The 19,592-nt window shown below is 49.1% G+C and overlaps 1 long non-coding RNA gene across 1 annotated transcript in view; it reads left to right on the top strand.

Moving 5' to 3' along the window:
* Positions 1-852: 852 nt before the first annotated feature.
* Positions 853-19,592, top strand: part of LOC125128999 (uncharacterized) — a 58,031-nt gene continuing 39,291 nt past the window's right edge. Inside the window, exons 1-2 of the long non-coding RNA XR_007135378.1 lie at positions 853-1,328; positions 12,423-12,489. This is a non-coding gene — a long non-coding RNA (uncharacterized LOC125128999). The remainder of the gene's footprint in view (positions 1,329-12,422; positions 12,490-19,592) is intronic.

The raw sequence follows: 19,592 nt of genomic DNA, 5'->3' as shown, positions 1-19,592 counted from the left end.
GGCTGGTGGCTACAGCTCCAGTTGGACACCTCGCCTGGGAACCTCCATATGCCCTATTCCTATTACTACATGCAGGAAGGGATGTTTGGAAGAAAGCGAATCGTCTTGTTCTCTGGCCACCTGGGGAACTGGACCACAGGTAATTTAGAATCGATGGGGTGCTTCAGAATTCCCAGTTCATCTCTGGCCATCTGCACATGAGGACGCAGAGGGCAAAGGAGGCCACGTGACTTCTCCAAGGTCTCAGAGGAGGGAGGGCAGAGGCAGGACCAGGGCTAGCCCTCCTGACTCAGGTTCCGGATTCTCTCAGCATTCCTGTGGCCCCCTGCAAGTCACACAGAATGGCAAGGATCTTCTCCTTGCAAATCTTTTTTTGTTTTCCCCAACATTCAATCCGCAGAGAGCACTGCCATGTAAGTTATCTGAGCGAGAAGGCAGAGACAATGCAGAGTAACAGAAAATAACTGGGGCTGAGATAAGCATCTCGTGGTCCCCTCATTCCTCCAGTTTTCCGTGTGAGGAAGTTACTCTCCCTCTCTCGCTTAGGAAAATTAAAGAATCTCTTGAAGATCCCTCCTGCTGCTAATATTCTGCAATTCAGGTGGCACAAAGAACCCGTTTTCCAAGATCACACAGTGTTATGTTTTATCCTGTTTGACGTCAATTCATGGGAACTAACCAACACTATCGCCCATTCTCATTTCCACTGAGAAGCCAGTCGGGTGTCTGCCAAGCTTCAGGGAGAGGAAGGGGGTCTTGGGCCGCTTGCCTCGGAGGCACACGGGGTCCACGGGATGGGGCCTGGCTCACACCTGGGCTCCCTTCTGTCTACAGAGGGGCAGATGCAGCAAATCGCAGAGGCCTCCCACCTTCTAATGAGAATGTGACGGCTCCTTCTGCCTTTGGCTGCCGCCTCCTGGGGGTCTTCCAGGCAGACCCCTTCTCCACCATGTAGGACTTGGAGTTCTGGCCTGGGTATCAAGAACTGGTGCTGGGGTTTGACTTCACTGGGAAAAGCAGGAGGGCAGATTCATTCAGCATTTGCTCCGTACTGAGTGGTGCCTTGCTAACTGCTTTTTACTGTCCTGTTTAATGCCCGCAGCGACCCCACAGCCCCATTTTACAGATCAGGAAAGAGCTGAGAGTTTAAGCGTGGTGCCTCAGGCCGCATGCAGGCACGCGGTGGAGTCAGGGTTCCAAACTGATGCCAACCCAGAGCTCGGACTTGCTGCAGGAAAGGACACCTTCCACTGTGGCCTGTCCGGGGAGGACGTTAACCGAATGCCGAGCCAGCTAGTGACCCATCTCCCAAATCACAGCTGCAGGAGGTGAGAACTTCTGATGCGTGTTTAACTCCTGACAGTCTGTGCTCCCAAGTGGCGGGTGCTGGAGGTCAAACTCAGGATTTTGACTGCATGGCAGCCTGCATCCCAGCACGACCTCACCCATCCAGGTGCTGAGAGCTGCCCTGGGAAGCACAGCACACTCTGTCACTTCAAATACACACATGAAGTATATATATGTTTCGAGGGCTGCACAACAAATTTTGTAGAAGCCACCCCCAGCCCTGAAATCAACTAGACACACTTCTTAGACTCTAGAGGGGCGTGTCAGCTATGGTCTTTTCCTAAATCCAGCGGGGCCGATAGTTACAAGGCCGCGACTGGCCAATTCCCAGCACATCACTGAGCAGCAGACCCTGCTCCTGCCCACTGGGGAGGAGGGCTTTCCTCCCACTCTCTGATATGCGGCTTCCGCCAGCTCTTGGGAACCTGATTTGGTGGTTCCGGAGGTTCCGTATCATGGTCTGACATGGAGGTGGGAGGGAATGAATAGATGTGTGAATGATTTCCTGCCATTACGTGAGGGGATCAGACCTTGCCAAGCTGAACCTCTGGAGCCCAGTGAAAGGTTTCAGCAGTAAGGATAGGAAAGGTGGTCAGATGCATACTGTGAAATAAGGTAAGCAGAAAACATTGTAGAACAAGCACAACTTGGAAGCTGGAATGAGTGCAGCTTCCTGGGTCTGGAACGACCAGGATCGGAGTCGTTGGTGCTGAGGGCTGGTCCAGATGATCACGCCCCAAGAAGGGTGAACTTGGGGATCCTGGGCTCCAGCAGTGCTGTAGCACACGCATCCTGCCTCTGTGCCTTTGAGAGGACACACTCTTTCTCTTTGCTTTTCTTTCTTTCTTTTTTTTTTTAAAGGATACATCTTTCTGTAACAGAAATCCTAAATCAGACCTGCCCAGACAATAAAAGAGAACAGCATTTAGGGCCAGATTAATAGCATCACGTTTCTGTTTCTCTGCAACTGCCTTTATTCTGCCCATCTCTGCATGTCTGCTTTCTCCTTGCATTGCCTTTTCTCATAGTGGGAAAACAATGGCAGTCATTCAAGTTACAAGTTTTGCATTTTTAGACCACAAATAGGAGCCTGTTTCTCAGAATTCCCTGCAAAATCCTGAGTTTATAAATCACTCCCTGTGGCTGGGAGAAAATCGGGCGTCTATTAGTCTGTGCTAATCAACACAAAAAAAAGGTGAGAATGCATCTTTCAGGTTAAGTGCCCTAGAGCTTAGGGTGGGTTGCAGACTCACCCCAAATCCCAATGGCAAAGTGGGCGGGAGCTAGAGGGTTCCACACAGTGTTCTGAACAGCGACTGCCTGTGCTCCTGCCCTATCGGCTGTCTAGTTACAGCCCCGTTTCGCATTTCTCAAAGGAGCAACCTATTTCAACAACTTGCCATCACCCTTGCTTGCACCTCTCCCACCAGGACGCACCGTAGCGTGAATGTTCCCAGGAAGGAGCCCTCCCTGGTCCTGGCTGCTTCTACTCAGGTTGCAAGTGGGGTCACGTGAGAAAGATCACGAACACCCTGACTCAAGGTTAGGAGGAGAAGTTCTCAGCAGAAGTTACGGGGGCGGCAGGCTCCCAGAACGCACAGATCTTTACCGTAGTGGGGGCCGATCTTGACCCACCCAGCAGGAGAGGGTGCGTTTCCTGCGGACTTGGAGCCAAAGATGGCTGACCACTAGGTGGCGCTGTTGCAAATTGTCAAATTTATCATAGGGGTTTTGGATCAAATTATCTCTTTGCTACTTTGAATCTTTAACTATAGTAGTATTTAAGGATTCCCCTTATTTTGTTGAAGATGCCCTCTGTGAGATCAGTATTTCTCATTATATTAATTGTTTCAATATTGTCTTCTGGGAAAAAGACTTGGCAGCATTTCAGAGCTCAGGAGCGGTCAAAACAGAATTTTTTTCCCATAATGGTCTTGCTTATGTCAGATTTTTACTTAAAGTCACAGGACGTGCTCCTCTGGGGTGTGTAGACTGAGGCACAGATGAGGCAAGGGACGCATCCAGGAGGACCCAGGAATTAGAGGTGAAGCAAATCGGGACCCCCAGGTGTCCTGACTGTCAGGGCGAATGGTTTTCCTCCTCGAGTGTCAAGGACAAGGCCTCCCACGCATGGGGCTGCATCCTGCGTGGTGCTTTCCACTTGCTGGCAGTCCCTGGCTGTGCCCGTCTCTCTGTGGACGCTCGCCCCCCGACCTCCCAGAAGCCCTCCCGGCAGTCAGCCGCTCCTGACGTGGGCTCCTCTGTCACTCCGCAGCCCTCCCACTCCACCTCGCACCGCTTGACAAGGCGGGGTCCTGCACAGTTCGCCCTGTCTCCAGACCTCTCCTTCTTCAGGACAAGGACCCGTCACCGATTCATATTTCTGTGGACATCTAGAGTTCCAGGCGTTGTAGAGACACAAGCACTGTTTGCTGGATAACTGAAGAAGTAGGTGGATCGTTGACGACTGACATGAACAAACAGAACTTCTGCACACACGGTCGCTTCAGCCAGCGTTGCTCTGCTGAGAGTAGATGGCGGGAAACCGCAGTGCTGTTGGCAAGAGCCGTGTATGAGCGCTGGACGCTGGTGAGCGAAGCTGTCTCGAGACCTCTCAGATCCTGTCCTCGCGCAGGAGGGAATTACACCTTGATAAAATGTTGATGTGAGGAATAGATGGCTGTTGCAGTACAAGCATGTGTTATATGTGGGGGTGTGTATTTAGCCACATAACTGTGTTTTGCCTCTTCAGGGCCACTCCTGCGGCATTTGGAAATGCCCAGGCTAGGGTTCGAATGGGAGCTGCAGCTGCTGGCCTGCACCACAGTCACAGCAATGCCAGATCCAAGCTGCATCTGTGACCTGCACCGCAGCTCACGGCAACTGCAGATCCTTAACCCACTGAGCAGGGCCAGGGATTGAACCGAGTCCTTGTGGATACTAGTCAGGTTCATTACTAATGAGCCACAATGGGAACTCCTCTAACCCCATTTGAAAATATGAATTGGACCCTGAAGTTTTTGCTTGAAAGTGCATGGTGACTTTGCACTGCGCTTAGCCTGTTATCTGTGTCACTCGCTCAGCGTGACGTGGACTCCAGGTTCCACTGCACCTCACCCCAGCGTCCCCTCTTTCCACGCTCCAGCTGCCCTCCTGTCTTCATGCACTAGGCTCAGTCTTTTCCAGGGCCTCCTTTGCTTTTCTTTCAGGTTCCCTCTTACCTCATGCTTTAAAGTATTGGATTCTTTTGTGCCGTTTGGCTCTCAGCTCATGAGACAGCCGCGCTCCGATCAGCCCTCCAGAGCAGCCTCTTCCTAGTCCCTGCCGCCCACCCCTGCCTGTTGCTGCTTGCGTTTCCTTCTCGTCTGCCTCCATCGCTGGGATATTCGGTCCCTGAGAGCAGAGACCTTGTCTGTCGAGCTGCCTTACCCGGTACCCTGCAGAGCATTCCAGCACACAGTAGGAAGTCAGTCAACATATGCAGAGGGAAGAAAGCATAGATACAAAGTGAGCCCATTCAATTCTGGGACTCGTAAGTAAGCCCTTTATAGCGGTATCTCTGGGAACGGGGAAGGACATTACAGTGTTTTATTATGTTTGACAATGTGCCTAGTAAATATTTTACATGGACACATTTGGATTTGATGAGAATGAATTTTTTAAAAGGTGTTGCACTTGGGTTTTTCTTTCTTTTTTACATTAAGCTATCGTTCTCTTCCCTGGAGTTGTGATCTAGACGTGGTCTGACAGACCTTTAAGCATAAATAGAAAAGGTCCTCCGATGATGTAACATGGCTCGTGTCCTTGACGCCCTTGAAAGCTTTTGCCGGCGCAGTGAACAGTATAAATAGAATCATGATGTTGGAAGGGACCGGCTCGTAACCTAACCCAACTCCCTTATTTTCCTAATGAGGAAATGAAAGCTCCAAGAGGCAGGGTACATCAGAAGCAGCAAGATCAGTGTATGGTACGTTGGATTCTGGCTCTGAAGCTTAATTCCCAGGTAACCTTGGACTAGTCCTCTGCCTTCTCTGAGCCGGTTTTCTATGCCCTGAAACGTGGGGGTGGGGGTGTCTTGTGGGCCTCAAAGGATCTGTTCGGTTCTACCACCCACATTCCTACGGGTGACTCAGTGGAACAAGTCTTGCATGAGAAACCCAGACTATCTGCAAGTGGGCCCAAGACGAATTCTCTGAATCGTTGGTTGGAGACAGGACATGCCGCGTCTGAATTAAGTGAAAGGAAAAGAAGGATGTGACCACTCGAAGCCCATCTCCCCCTTAGGATGGAGAAAAATCTCAAGAGTGTTCCCACCACCCTAAGAACCAAGAACAAGCTGGGTACACGAAGTGGTTATGTATTTTCTTAAAAAAAAATGAGCGATCTACCTATGCAGAATTACAAATGCGTGCTAGAGAGGGATGACCTCTTCCTGGGAGAGTCCTGCCCCTGTTTTCACCCTGGGGGGCATGGCCGAAGGAAGAGTGAACAACATGACATGGAAGGTGGTACAAAGAATTTTCATGTTAGTGGACATTTGATGGCCATGTGTGAGCTGATGTGATGGGCTGGAATTCCTGGGTGCCCCCTCACACGAAGCTAGTTGTAGCCACCTGCCACCGTTTCCCCACAGGGCCCTCATCAAGTGCCTACGGTGATATGCTGGCGGCAGGTAGCAGAGCCAAGAGAGACCAAGTTGGAGGGAACCTTCCTGACTACAAATGCTTGCTTTGATGGAGGCAGGGCAAGGGAGTGAGGGATTACCCCCAGGCACTAAGGCATTCTTTGAGGATAAGGTAGCAGGTGGCCAAAGGTTGGGGGCAAAGAAGCAGAATGGAGATGGGTCTCCCCAGAAGGAAAAGGCTGGGATCAGAGTGGTTGAAAAAAGGGGCTCAAAAAGCTGGTGGCCAAGCTGTAAGTCAGAGAGAATGCTTCCTTGACTCAGAAAATTGACAGGAAAGAATAAAGAGGTCTTTGGAGTTTTACCAGTAGTCAGATCCCGAGGACTGACTCTATCCTAAGAATAATTATTATTTTTAATCTATTGTTTGCATATAATGTTCTGCACATAATAAAAAGTTAATGTAACATACAGAGAAGCAAACCAACCCAAATCAGGTGACACAATACTGAATAGAAGCAGACCCATAGATAGCCCAGAGGTTAGAATGAGCAGATAGGGGCTTTAACATAGCTGTGAAAAATAGGTGAAAAAAGTCTATTGGAAAAGGTAAAGAAAAAGACACTTGATGGAAATTCACATCCACAGGAAAAATGAGAGCATGTCAGGTATTATGAGAACTTATTCTGTACATCTTTCATTAAAACATAATGACTGTATAAAGCAAAAATAGCAAAGCATTGTGGGGTTTGTAAAGTCTGGTAGAGAAGAGCACAAAAGCTGGGGACAGGGGATGGGAGACATAAGCAAATATTTATAACATGAAGCTAGGGAAATGAATCTAGAAGTATGTAAAACATGACCAAGGGCGGTTTATCTCAGGGCTTTAAGGTGTGTTCAGCAATCAATGTAATTCAGCAAATTAGGGGTATCAATTACTTATACCTCACTTAGAAGAAGAGTATTAGGAGTTCCTGCCGTGGCACAGTGGGTTAAGAATCTGACTGCAGAGACTTGGGTTGCTGCGGAGGTGTAGGTTCTCAGGTTGGATCCCTGGCCTCACCCAGTGGGTCAAAGTGTCTGGCATTGCTGCAGCTGTGGTGTAGGTCACAGCTGTGGCTCCAATTCAGCCCCTGGCTTGAGAACTTCCATATGCCGTGGGCGTGGCCAAAAAAAAAAGAAGAGTATCAATAAGAAAGATTGTCCATTTTAGTGGAAGAATAAACATTATGTAATTTAAAAGCTATGTGTAAGAGTCAACATTGATCAGATATGGAAGGTAACATGCTCAGTCGGATAGTCAGCATCTACCAAAAACCACAGCTGTTATCATCACTTAATTGTGAAACATCGAATGCCTTCCTTCTCCTTCCACCGTTGAGTTCAGGCCGAGAGGCTCTTTCTCACCTTTGGTATGCAACCTTGAGCTGGAAGTCTTAGAGCAGTAGGCAAGGGGTGGTGAGAGGACATAACATTGTGAGGAAAAATACAAATTCTGCATTTTCTAGGACATGACTGAATATACATCAAAGTCTAAGGAATCTAAAGAACAGAAAAGTGAATTTAGCGAGGTCAACTTGTTAAACGTTTGGGTATCCACTTTTAAAAAAACAACTAGGAGTTCCCGTCGTGGCTGTGGTTAACGTATCTGATTAGGAACCATGAGGTTGAGGGTTCGATGCCTGGCTTTGCTCAGTGGGTTAAGGATCTGGTGTTGCTGTGGTGTAGGTTGCCGACGTGGCTCGGATCCTGCGTTGCTGTGGCTCTGATGGAGGCTGGCGGCAGCTACAGCTCTGATTAGACCCCTAGCCTGGGAACCGCCATGTGCCGTGGGAGTGGCCCTAGAAAAAGGTAAAAAGACAAAAACAAACAACTGAATCTATATCAATCATACACACTATTTAGTGTAAATTCACAATAAGTCATAGATTAAATCTTAAAAGCCAATTCCATAGAACTTGTAAAAAAGCACATATTGTCATATATATGCAACCTTCATGTAGGCAAAGATTTCTGAGGATGCAAAAGCAGCAACCCTAAAAAAAAAAATAGAAAATATGGGCTTCCGCAAATTGGTGTTTCAATGGGATCATCACAGGACAGGTGTAAGTGAACTAATAGGGAAGTTTCAGTCTGAGAAAACAGTCCTGCAGAGCTCATGTGACCAAAGACTTAAACCCACAACGTAAAAGGCTGCTTAAAAATCAGCCCTGAAAAGACAGAGGGCAGACACTTCCTGACAGCACTTTTGTAAGAACAGAAGTGCTGCATGAACTCCCGTGGCTTCAGAGGAGGCCCTGAGGCAGACAAGGAAAAGGCGCCAAGGTGAGCTGCTAGGCCTCGGGCCCTACAGGTGTGCCTGAAGTCAGAGGCCTGAGAAAACGCCACCTGGGGCACCGAGAGCATCTTTGATGGACAAGTTCAACTCCCATGCACACCCCCCTGGCGCTCATGGACTTGAGCTGAATGAAAGTGCTGCCAGTGGATTTTCTGAGTTTAAATCTTCCTTCAGAACGTGATGGAGAGAAAAGCACAGCAGAGGGGGCAGGATCCTAAATAACTAATAACACACGACAGCAAAAAGGACGATAAAGATATTTTTGTTGACTTGTTAGTAGGAGTAAAACGGGGGCTGTGAGCTTGTGTTGCATGAGCTAGACTGGTTAAAAATTTTTCTCTTTATGGCCACACTTGCTGTGTGTGGAAGTTCCTGGGCTATGGGTCAAATTGGAGCTGCAGCTCCAGGCCTACGCCACAGCCACAGCAGCACAGGATCTGAGCTGCATCTGTGACCTATGCCACGTCTTGATCCTTAATCGAGACACCAGATCCTTAGCCTGCTGAGTGAGGCCCATATCCTCAGAGAGACAGCTTTGGGTTCTTAACCCTTGAGCGGCAAGGGAACTCCTCAAAATAATTTTAAGTGAGAATGTTTTAGGTTTAAAAATAAAAGTATGGAGTTCCTATTGTGGCTCAATGGTAACAAGCCTGATGAGTATCCATGAGAATGTGGGTTCGATCCCTGGCCCTGCTCAGTGCATTGAATAATCTGGTATTGCCATGAGCTGTGGTACAGATCACAGGCGAGGCTCGGATCCCGCGTTGCTGTGGCTGTGGGGTAGGCCAGCAGCCACTGCTCTGATTCAATCCCTAGCTTGGGAACTTCCATATGCTGTGGGTGTGGCACTAAAAAGACAAAAAAAAAAAAATTAAAAACAGTGACTACAGTAATGGGGGAAGGGTGTTTAGTGAGAAAATGTGCAAATATTCTTAGGAGGATAGAAATTAACATATTTTGTAAGCACTGAAATTTAATTAAAATATATTTAGGTATTTATTTTAGTCTTTTTTAAAATAAAGGTATTGAGAGTTCCCTTGTGGCAAGCAGGTTAAGGATTTGGTATTATCACTGCAGTGGCTGGGGTTGCTGCTGTGGCACTGGTTTCATCCCTGGCCCAGGAACGTCCACATGCCATGGGCTGACCAAATAAAATAAGGGTATTTACTGAAAGAATATGTGTACCAAAGGGACCAAATGTCAGAGAATAAGGGAATTAAAGGCTCCTTTGTCTCCAAGCAAAAGAAGCATTATGTCATAGTTTTTGAGGGTCAGGGACCCGCAGTGGCTTGGCTGGGAGGTTCTGGCGCAGGGCCTCTCAGGAGGCAGCCTGCAAACCCACGGCTGCTGTCGTCTCAGCTCCCCAGTTCCCTCATGCGGCTGCTGGGTGGAGACCTGAGCTACTGCCTGTGGACTGCAGTGTCCTCGAGACACGGCCTCTGGCCCTCCGCAGGTGGGGATCGGGAGAGTAGTGAGAAGAGCCTGAACGGGAGCTGCAGTCTTTTTAGAACCTGGTCTCAGATGCACCATTTCTGCTGTATTCCGCTCATTGGAAATGAGTCACTAAGCCCAACCCACACTCCACAGAGAGAGATTACATAGGTGTGTGTCAGGAGGTGGGGGTCACGGGGGGCATCTTAGGCGCTGCCTGTTGCCCTGTGTGTGTGTGTGTGTGTGTGTGTGTTTGTGTAGCGGTGGTGTCGAATAAAACCACAAATGACATGGACTGCAGGCTCCACCCAGCACCCCAGGCCCTGCCGGCTCTGAGATGGGGTCCCTGGCATTTGCAGTTCTGACGTGTTCCCAGGCCGTGCTGGCGTTGCTGGTCTGGGAACAAACCTTTGAGAACCTCGGGGTGGGCCAAGCCTTGGGCCAGCCATGCCATTCCAAGTGTGGAGCACATGGAGTAATTAGGGGCTGAATGTGCAGACTCGCTCCGCGTTCCACTTAGGGCACAGAGCAGGAAGGCCGCTGACCTGCTGAGAAGTTTAGAATTTACACTCAGTTCGGGCTAGATCACTTTGTCCTGTAGAAATGTAATGTGAGAGCAGGGTTATTTTATGTTTTCATTAAAGTATAGCTGACTTACAATGTTCTGCCAATTTCTGCTGTACAACAAAGTGACCCGGTCATACATGTATACACAGTCCCTTTCTTATCTTCCCTCATGGTCTAGCCCAAGAGACTGGATATAGTTCCCTGTGCTGGACAGTAGGACCTCATGGATTAGCCATTCGAAATGGAATAGTTTGCATCTACCAACCCCGAACTCCCCATCCATCCACTTCCTCCCCCCAGGTACAGGTTAATTTTAAATTTTCTTGTAATCACATTAAAAAAATGAGAACAGTCCCCATTGTAGCTTAGTGGTAACAATCCTGACTAGTATCCATAAGGACACAGCTTCCATCCCTGGCCCTGCTCAGTGGGCTAAGGATCAGGTGTTGCTGTGAGCTGTGGTGTATCAAAGACACGGCTTGGATCCTGCGTTGCTGTGGCTGTAGGGTAGGCCAGCAGCTGCAGCTCCAATTCGACCCCTAGCTGGGGAACTTCCATATTCTGCAAGTTCGGCCCCAAAAAGACCAAAAAAAAAAGGGCAAAATGAATTTTAATATTTTTAATGTTTTATTGAACCTATTTTAATGTAATTAATACAAAATTATTAATGAGATTCTTACATTTTTTAAGTTAAGGCTTTAAATCTGGTGTGTTTGTTACATTTCAGTTCCTATAGTTACTACTAGTAACATTTCAAGGGCTCTGTAGTCCGTTGCTACAGTATCAAACAGTATTTATTTATGAATTTACTTATTTTTTCTTTTTATAGCTGCACCTGCTGCACTATATGCAGCTGCAGCTACCAGCCTGTGCCATAGCCACAGCAACACCAGATCCAAGCTGCATCTGTGACCTATGTTGCATCTTGTGGCAGTTCTGGATCCTCAACCCAGTGAGTGAGGCCAGGGATTGAACCCGCATCCTTACGGGGACTATTTGGGTTATTCACCTGCTGAGCCACAATGGGAACTCCTATTGCATGAATTTGCGTAGAGGTTTTTACTGATTACTCAGCTTAAGTCCCCCCCCCTCCCCATCACTACCTCCCCAAGGACTAGAGGCAAGGTGTCAATAAGACCCTTTGCAGTGGCTTTGGCAAGAGAGCCTGAAACCCTGGGAGTAACAGCCTTGGTGTGGAGAAGAGAATTGGTTTTGTTATGAGAACTCCTGCTGTTTCTGTTACATTATCTCCCACATCAATCCCCTGGTGAGTTTGAGCCTGTTAAAACTGTTCTTGGTCTTAAAAGGCAAACACCCAAATGAGAACAAATAGGGGCTGTCCATCTATTCATAACTTGCTGTGGCAAAAGATGAGGCCACTATCACTTGTGTGTGGCAGAGACTCAAAAGCAGGCAGAGGAGTGGAGAAGCTTTAAATGCTCTGATGGGTGGTGGTTGGGGTGAGGAAGCCGGCAGCTTAACTAGAAATGGGCATGTCGTGCCGTCGGTTTGGGTACACATTTGGCTTTTCCAGGGATGTTAATCTGGCTGATGGTGATGATGCTAATGGGGTGAGGACCATTTTGGCAACGGGAATGGTGTTGACGAAGATGAGGAGGACGGGGTGATGGGGATGACGAGACGATGAGCCTGATGGGAACGACTGTGGTGTTGATGGGGGTGATGGGATGACGAGACGATGGCCATCGTGGGACTGAGGAGGCTGTTGCTGTTGATGATGATACTGGGGTGATAAGGCCACTGTTGATGGTGATGATGGGGCTGCTGCCGTTGAAAGGGCTGGCGACATCTCGATCATGATGGTAGGGACGGTGGTGATGACCGGGCGGGAATGTGGCATAGCTTCGGTGCCAGGCGCTGTGCTGAGATGGTCACACGTTTTGCTGCATTTTCTCCACCACTCTTCGAACAGCTACTGTAATTACCTGCGTGTTTATGAAGAGGGAGCTGAGGTTTAGAGAGATTATGGAAATTATTCAAAATCACCTTCCTAGCTAGTTGTGAAATCTAGATTTTAATGAGTTAGCACTCTAGCCCCAGAGTGGGAGCTAATAACCGCTTTGCTCACCTGCTTCATTCTGTGCTGTTTTCACACAGGTGATGTGCTCTCACAGAAGCAGGTGACAGGTGGGAACACAAGGAGGCGGCGACTCTGCAGAGTAAGGTGAGTTTTGAAAAGTGTCCCAGAGGTGTGCTTTTAACCTAACCTTTGAACAGCCAAGGGAGATAGAAGGGACGGGATGGTCCTTCCCAGCAGAGCCAACTGGAAATGTACCGTGGCGAGGGTCTGTGGTCCCAACTGGGGCAGTTGGAAACAGTTGCGGCTAAGATGGGAAATAAAGCTGCAAAGTCTGGGCCAGGGGGTTATGAGCGCTGACTCCGTGTTAAGAGCCTTAGAGCCTGTGGCACTTCTTATTTGTTGGGCTCAGTTTAAGGTTAGGGCTAGTGCACAATTAAAAATTAAAAACGCCTTGACATACGACCTTGGACGCTAACTGGCCCGCTGCTCTGGTGCTCAGCCAGAAGACGCACTCACTGCATGGATTTTTGTGTGTGTCACTTTGCCTAAATTCCTCCTCCAGCACAACGTGGTGAATCTGAAGCACTTTGATTTTTTCTGGGACCTTCAGGATCTCCCCTCGTAACTCCTTCGGTGGGAAGCTGTGCCCCCCTGGAAGAACACCAGGTTAATAAGGCCTGTGGCAGTCCAGCCCATGAAAGAAAAGGGACTTTGCTCCAGTTGAAGCAACAAAGTTGGCAGGAATTCTTCTGCATCCAATTACTACACACAATTAATTCCCATAACGAGGCAGAGCATGTCCTTTTTCATTTCGTCTCAGGGAGCTCATTTGGGTCACTTTGCTGAACTAAAAACTTTCCCCAAGGCATGAGGGTAAGAAATTCTCTACAAGTGCACTACCATGTGGTACATTTTCTATGACAAAGTTTAGTCTGCTCGCAAAACGGCCAGTTGGGTTTTCTCTCAGGATATGGAAACGACTTACGTTTTTAAAGACTAGTCTCCTCTCTTCAGGGTTGTATAGTCCAGTCTAAAGGGGGACGTCCCAGGACAGTAACAATCCTACACAGAGTTTGGGGGGGAAAGTGAAGTTTTGTAATACGCACATGTGCCTGGACGTCCGGGTGGGTGCGATTCAGGGTGCAGTGTCGGGGGGATCGTACTTTCGCCCCAGGAGCTGTTTGTCCTGCGGTGGGGGTCCTCCTGGGGGCTGCGGGGTCCCCTGGAACGAGAGGTGCGCAGGTACAACTTCGGTTCTGGAAATGAAGCCTCAGGTCCCCCACCTGCTGGTTCCACTCTCATATCAAGGTGATGACGGTATCACCCCAGCTGAAATCACTTGTTCAGAATTGACTCTGGGCCATTTAGGACAACCCAGGGCTGTGAGGTGGGAAGGGAGGAAGAGGAGGAGCTGTGAGAGGCTGTGGCCCGATGCACGCAGGGCGCAGGTCAGCAGCCCCTACGCAGCGACTGAGATGAGTGATGACCAACTGCACTAAATGACCAACGTCATCTCCATCACACCCCACAAAACCTTCCCAGTTAAGTGGTAATGAATCGCTAGACATTCATGCTTAGATTGAGGAGGGGGCAGGAGGGTGGGTTCTGAAATGTGAAGCCCCTCTGAATCCCAAACGTGTATGGAACACGATTTTTTTAAACTTGCCTTATGATAAACATCAAGAGGCACTCACTAAAGTTAAAGATGCTAGGATCCCTCAACCGGGGATTCTGGGATTCAAGTTTGGGGAAACGTTACACTAAGCTCAATTCTACCAGGAGAACCCTGTACAAAATGAAATCCCGGGAATTCCCGGGCTGAAATCCCTCCTGTGGTTGCAGAGCTGGTCTGAGGGTTTCTGCCCACTGGGCTCCCTTACAGCGGCCGGCAGAGGGCAGCAAAGAGCTTCCACGTGTTGAAGTCACCCGGGGGCGTAGCTGCGACAGGAGCCTGTGAAGGCGTTGTGGGGAATTTCATTGCAGCTAGGTCTGAGGTGGGCCTTGCACCCGCAGAAGGTGGGGCGCTCCTAAACAGTTTCAACCGGGGAAGCAATAGCTCGCCTTTTTTTTTTTTTTAAATTACTATTTTTTTAAATCTTTTGTCTTTTTAGGGCCACCCCGGTGGCATATGGAGATAGCTCGCCTTTGGGGAAGCTCGTTGAGGCAGACGCAAGGCAGGATCCGGCAGTGAGAGGGGGAGGGGACAGTCACCAGCGAGGTCTTCACCTCCTGTTGCACGTGCACACAGCTACACCTCCAGGCTGCCTTTGTGTGTGGGAATGGGGAGGCAGGGTAGGATCCACTTCATAGGGCTGCTCCTGAATGAATTAATCCACTTAGGTTGATTGGTGTGACGTTGGCCACGTGCATAACTACTGAGTAGATGTTAGTGATGGGTGACGTCTCCATGACACTTGCAGAGACAGCCGCGGTCTCCTCAGGAGGATGTAGTGAGGGGCTGGGCGTGAGGTGGGAGGGGCAGGGCCTTCCCAGGGACCAGACCCGGGGCAGGCTCTGCAGGGGGACAGCCTCCCTCCCAGGGCGCAGTCGGACCAGGGGTGGGGGAGGGGGGCCAGTCCAAGTGACCGTGGAGACACTGTGAATAGGAAGAGACTGTGCCTTAAGGGTCTCCCAGAGAGATGAGCGAATCAGTGATTAAACGGCAGGTTAGAATAAACTTGGAGAAGAGAAAAGTGAGGTAGGAACAGTCATTCGCGGGTTTAAGGCCACTGGGCAGGCGTGGGGAGGACAGGTGAGCCTGGGCAGGTGTGAGGGGGACAGGTGAGGACGGCAGCCTGCGAGTCAGGAAGGGCAGGTTTTCAAAGAGAAAGTAGCACAGAATCTAGGCCAGGATGGGCGGAAGAGGCACATTATTATGATATTCTTGAGGATGAACTAGGACCCTGCCTGATCTCTGCTCTACTGTTTACTGCCTTTCTCTGCTTCTGCCTTCCTTGGTTCCCTTATGGTCTTTCATTACTGAGACCTGCTTAGATCCCAAAATGGTTTAGGCCAGAATGGCTTCTCTTTTTTGTATTTTTGCTTTTTGGGGGCCATACCTGCGGCACATGGAAGTCCCCAGACTAGGGGGTGAATTGGAGCTGCAGCCGCTGGCCTACACCTTGGCCACAGCAGCGCAGGATCTGAGCCACGTCTGCCACCTACAGCTCATAGCAATGCCAGGTCCTTCACTCACTGAGCCAGGGATCGAACCTCATGTATCCTAGTCAGGTTCCTTAGCCACTCGTTTTGGGGCGGGGGCGGGGAATGGCTTCTCTTATGTCAAGAAAACCATTCCTGGTTCTCTTTCTCCTGAGACTCCCTAATCTATCCAACTACAGTTTAGCTTCAGATTAAAAAAAACACACGGAACACACACAGACGTTCCACAGGTAGACCGTGACCTTCCCACGTGCCCCTCGCGCAGTGATTCCCACCTTGAGAGAACTACCAGTCGGAATTGTCTACCAGTCACACGCATGGCTTGGTGTAGATATTTTTATTTTATTACAGTTTTTAATTATTTTTTTTTGTCAATTTTAGGGCCACACCTGCAGCATATGGAGGTTCCCAGGCTAGGGGTCAAATTGGAACTGTAGCCTTTGGCCTGCATCACAGCCACAGCAACGCTAGATCCGAGACGCATCTGCGACTACAGCACAGCTCACAGCAACGCCGGATCCTTAACCCACTGAGCGAGGCCAGGGATCGAACCTGCTCATGGATGCTGGTCGGATTCGTTTCCACTGAGCCACAAGAGGAACTCCGTATACAGATGTCTTTAATTGGCGTGTTTTTAAAGTATATTAATGTGGTCCATTAAATTTTTGTTCTATAATATTTTATCACTCAAATTAAGGAAGATCATTTTACTTAAAGGGGAGCGGAATCTGTAACCCCTCAAAATGCTATTTTGGCGTAAGGATTATTCAGGACTGATTGTCTTTAAGAATCAGTTTTGCTGTTTTTGTTTGTTTGTTTTTAAGTTCCGGGAGAAGTTCTGAACACTAAGTAGACGCTACTCTGTGTAAGACATTTATAGAATGCAGGGTGCCACCTTTGCTGGACCGGGAGGGGAGGATAAACGAACCTCTAGACACGCATCCTGGCGAACACAGAGGCTCACATCTGCAGAGCCACCACAGCCTCTTTCACGGGCTTTGCCCGAAAGCCGCCACAACCGTGTTGCCAGAACTTGGCCTCTGCTCACCAGTGCCGAATGGAAACGCGGAGACAGAGTTTGGGGCAAGGGAGGAAAAAATGGCTTTACTGCTTTGCCAGGAAAAGGAGGGTCACAGCAGGCTAATGCCTCAAGGACTGTGCCCCACTTTAGGAGAGATTGGGAGGTGGTTTTACAGTTGGGGAGTGAAAAATCAGGCCGCAGATAAGGATCAGGGCAGAGCAAGCTTGCAGTGTTTTCCAAGTTGGTGTTCAGGAGTCCAGTGGTCTTCTTCCTGGAATAAAGAGGGCTTCCTTATCATCTTCCATTTGTAGGGGCGTTTAGCTCTGCAGAAGAACTCAAAGATACTGTTCTGTGTGTCCCTGGAGGAGGAACCAGGACCTGGCCCAAGGCTGCACCATTGTCTCCTGGCGGCTCCTCCCAGGTCTCTCTGTATCCCCTCCCCTGATGAGCACCTGTTTGAACCCGCCCTTTCGAACTGGAGGCTGAAGTTTATTCCCTAAAAACAAGAAATAGGGGACACAGAAAGGCTTGTGTACCCAGGAGCCCACAGGGCCCTGCCTGGTTTCAACTGTACCCCAAAGACGTCACCCCCCTCTTTTGTCTCTAACCGGAGGTGGTATTGGTTTTCCGGGGTCTTTCCCGTGCTTACAGGAGGTACGAGTGTTACTAAGATTCTGCCTGTTTTTCTCCTGCTAGTGTGTCTTTTATCATGGGGGGCTCAGCCCGGAACCTAGAAGGATAGGGGCAAGATTTGTTTTCCTTCCTACACGTTCCTGTTTCAGAGACAGTTGTTCAATGTGAATACATGTTTAAGTTTCCTAATCCTGCTAAGTAGCTTACTCCTCTCCTTTCCTTTAAGAAGTGTGTTGAATCTCATTACTAGGTTATTATTATTTTTTTGAAATTAAACCGTCTTTTCTTTTTTGTCCAATAGTTCACTTATAAAGGCCAGGGACCTTGAAGCTCTAAGGGAGCTCTCTGCTGGAGTCCTCCAGAAGGAGTTTCAACAACCTGTTGAAACTGACAGCAGTAATGGCCTGAACCCAGCTAAAACCCAGATTGGGACTTAAACCCACAGTTTTTAAATTAGAATCACTCACCGGTGTCTGGACTTACTGAGGTTCAGGTTCTTTGTGCCTCCAGGCAGAAGCAATTCAGCAAGAGGATAAGAGATCGGCAATAAGTAGATTTATTAACATAGCCTGCTTGTGAGAGATGCGAGCAGAGGTTCTGCCCCGAGGATCAAGTGGACTAGAGTTTTATCATCCAAGGGGAGTGGGGGTCAGCAAAGACCACCTCTTCCTCTTTCTCAGAGTGGTAGCTCCCCCTTGTATCCGGTCTTGGTGCTTATTCAAATCAGCCAAACGGCAGACCTCAAACTCCTGCCCTTGGTCTGAGTCTGAATGCCGGCCTCACCCCATCCGCTATCCGATGACCTGAGGCACATCTCGTGCCTCCACTAGTCTGGAAAGCCTGCCTTGCCTGGTTCTGATGGCTTTCTTGAGCAGTTACCAGCTTACCGTCGTCTCCCCAAAGTCCCCTGTCTCCCTCTCTGTCTGTGGCCCCTGCTGGGATTTCTACAACTGCTGTGTAACTGTGCGGCTCCATCCGCATCACTGTCCTCTTGAGGATGACACGGCATTCCTAACGCTCTCATTTTCCTCTTTGTAATTCTTCGGTGGTTCTCTTTTGTCCTCTGAGTTTCCAGCTCGGTCTGAGTGTATCCAGGGCCCTTGACACTATGATCTCATCTCTAAGCTTGTTCCTTATCTGTCTTCTCTGCCAAGCCTCTCCCATCCTGCCAATCCCTATAGCTTGGCAGGTGTCATCTTTAAATCACGATCTTCCATGTTTGGAATCCTTGCCTTAATTCATAGCCTTATCTCAGCACCATTCTAAATGGGTTCAAGAATAACTGTTGTGGGAGTTCCCATTGTGGCTCAGTGGTATTGACCCCGCACCCGACTAGAATCCATGAGGACGCGGGTTTGATCCCTGGCCTCGATCAGTGGGTTGAGAACCTGGTGTTGCCATGGGATGTGGTGTGGATCACAGACGCAGCCCAGATCTCGAGTTGCTGTGGCGTCGGCCGGCAGCTGCAGCTCTGATTCGACCCCTAGTCTGGGAACCTCCATGTGCCGTGGGGATGGCCCTAAAAAGACCAAAAGAAAAAAAAAAAAAAACAATTGTCATAAGACAGAGATGGGGCTCTGTCTCTCAGTTGTTCAGCATCCTAGGATGGATTTCCTTCCCCCAGAGGCAGAAGGCACGCATGACCAGGTTCCTGTCTGTGGACACCTTTCCCCAGGAAGAGTGTCTGGATGAGTTTGCCCTGTACCCCTGCGGTTGCATCTTGAAACCTGTCCTCAGAGGGAGCCCACTTCCCTCTCTGAAGCGGACCTGGGTCTGCACTGCATCCTCCCCGAGAATCATCCCTCACCGGGTCCCCCTGCCGTTGTGGTGTCTCAACTCCAGCCCTTGTCTGCCAGGTCTGCAGTGCTCACCTATCTGTCCCGAGGGGTGGTGTGAGAGGCTGCACGTTTAAGTCCAAATACGTAAGTTTAAGTCCAGATTTGAGCGTAAAATCAAACCTAGAAGTATCCAAATCACAAATGTACATCTGAATGAATTTTCCAAGGTGAAAATTGCTTGAGTCACCGCCAACCACGTTAAGGAACAAAATAAAAACGGTGGCGTTGCCCCTCATGGCTCCAGTGGCTTCCCTTCCAACCACGACACTCAGCCCGAAAGATAACCACCACCTGGCTTCTACCACCACAAGTGACTTTTCTGCGTGTTTAAAATACACATGCACAGGCACACGTGTGCGCAATGTGCATATACACGGGCAGACACAGTACACATACACACTCAGGCACGTGTGATACAGTATGCATGTCACTGTGTCTGGGTTTATTTACTCAGTATCATCTTTCTGTGATTTCTCCCCGCTTTGCTTCATTTTCACTGTTTCATTTACCACTCTGTGAATATCCCGCGTGTGTTTATCCATCTCACGCAGTGCGATCATTGGGTTGTTTGCAGTTTTGTTACCAACGGTACT

Source organism: Phacochoerus africanus, chromosome 6 (genome assembly GCF_016906955.1).
Source record: "Phacochoerus africanus isolate WHEZ1 chromosome 6, ROS_Pafr_v1, whole genome shotgun sequence".
Lineage (NCBI taxonomy): Eukaryota > Metazoa > Chordata > Mammalia > Artiodactyla > Suidae > Phacochoerus > Phacochoerus africanus.
This window is presented reverse-complemented; position numbering and strand designations above follow the sequence as displayed.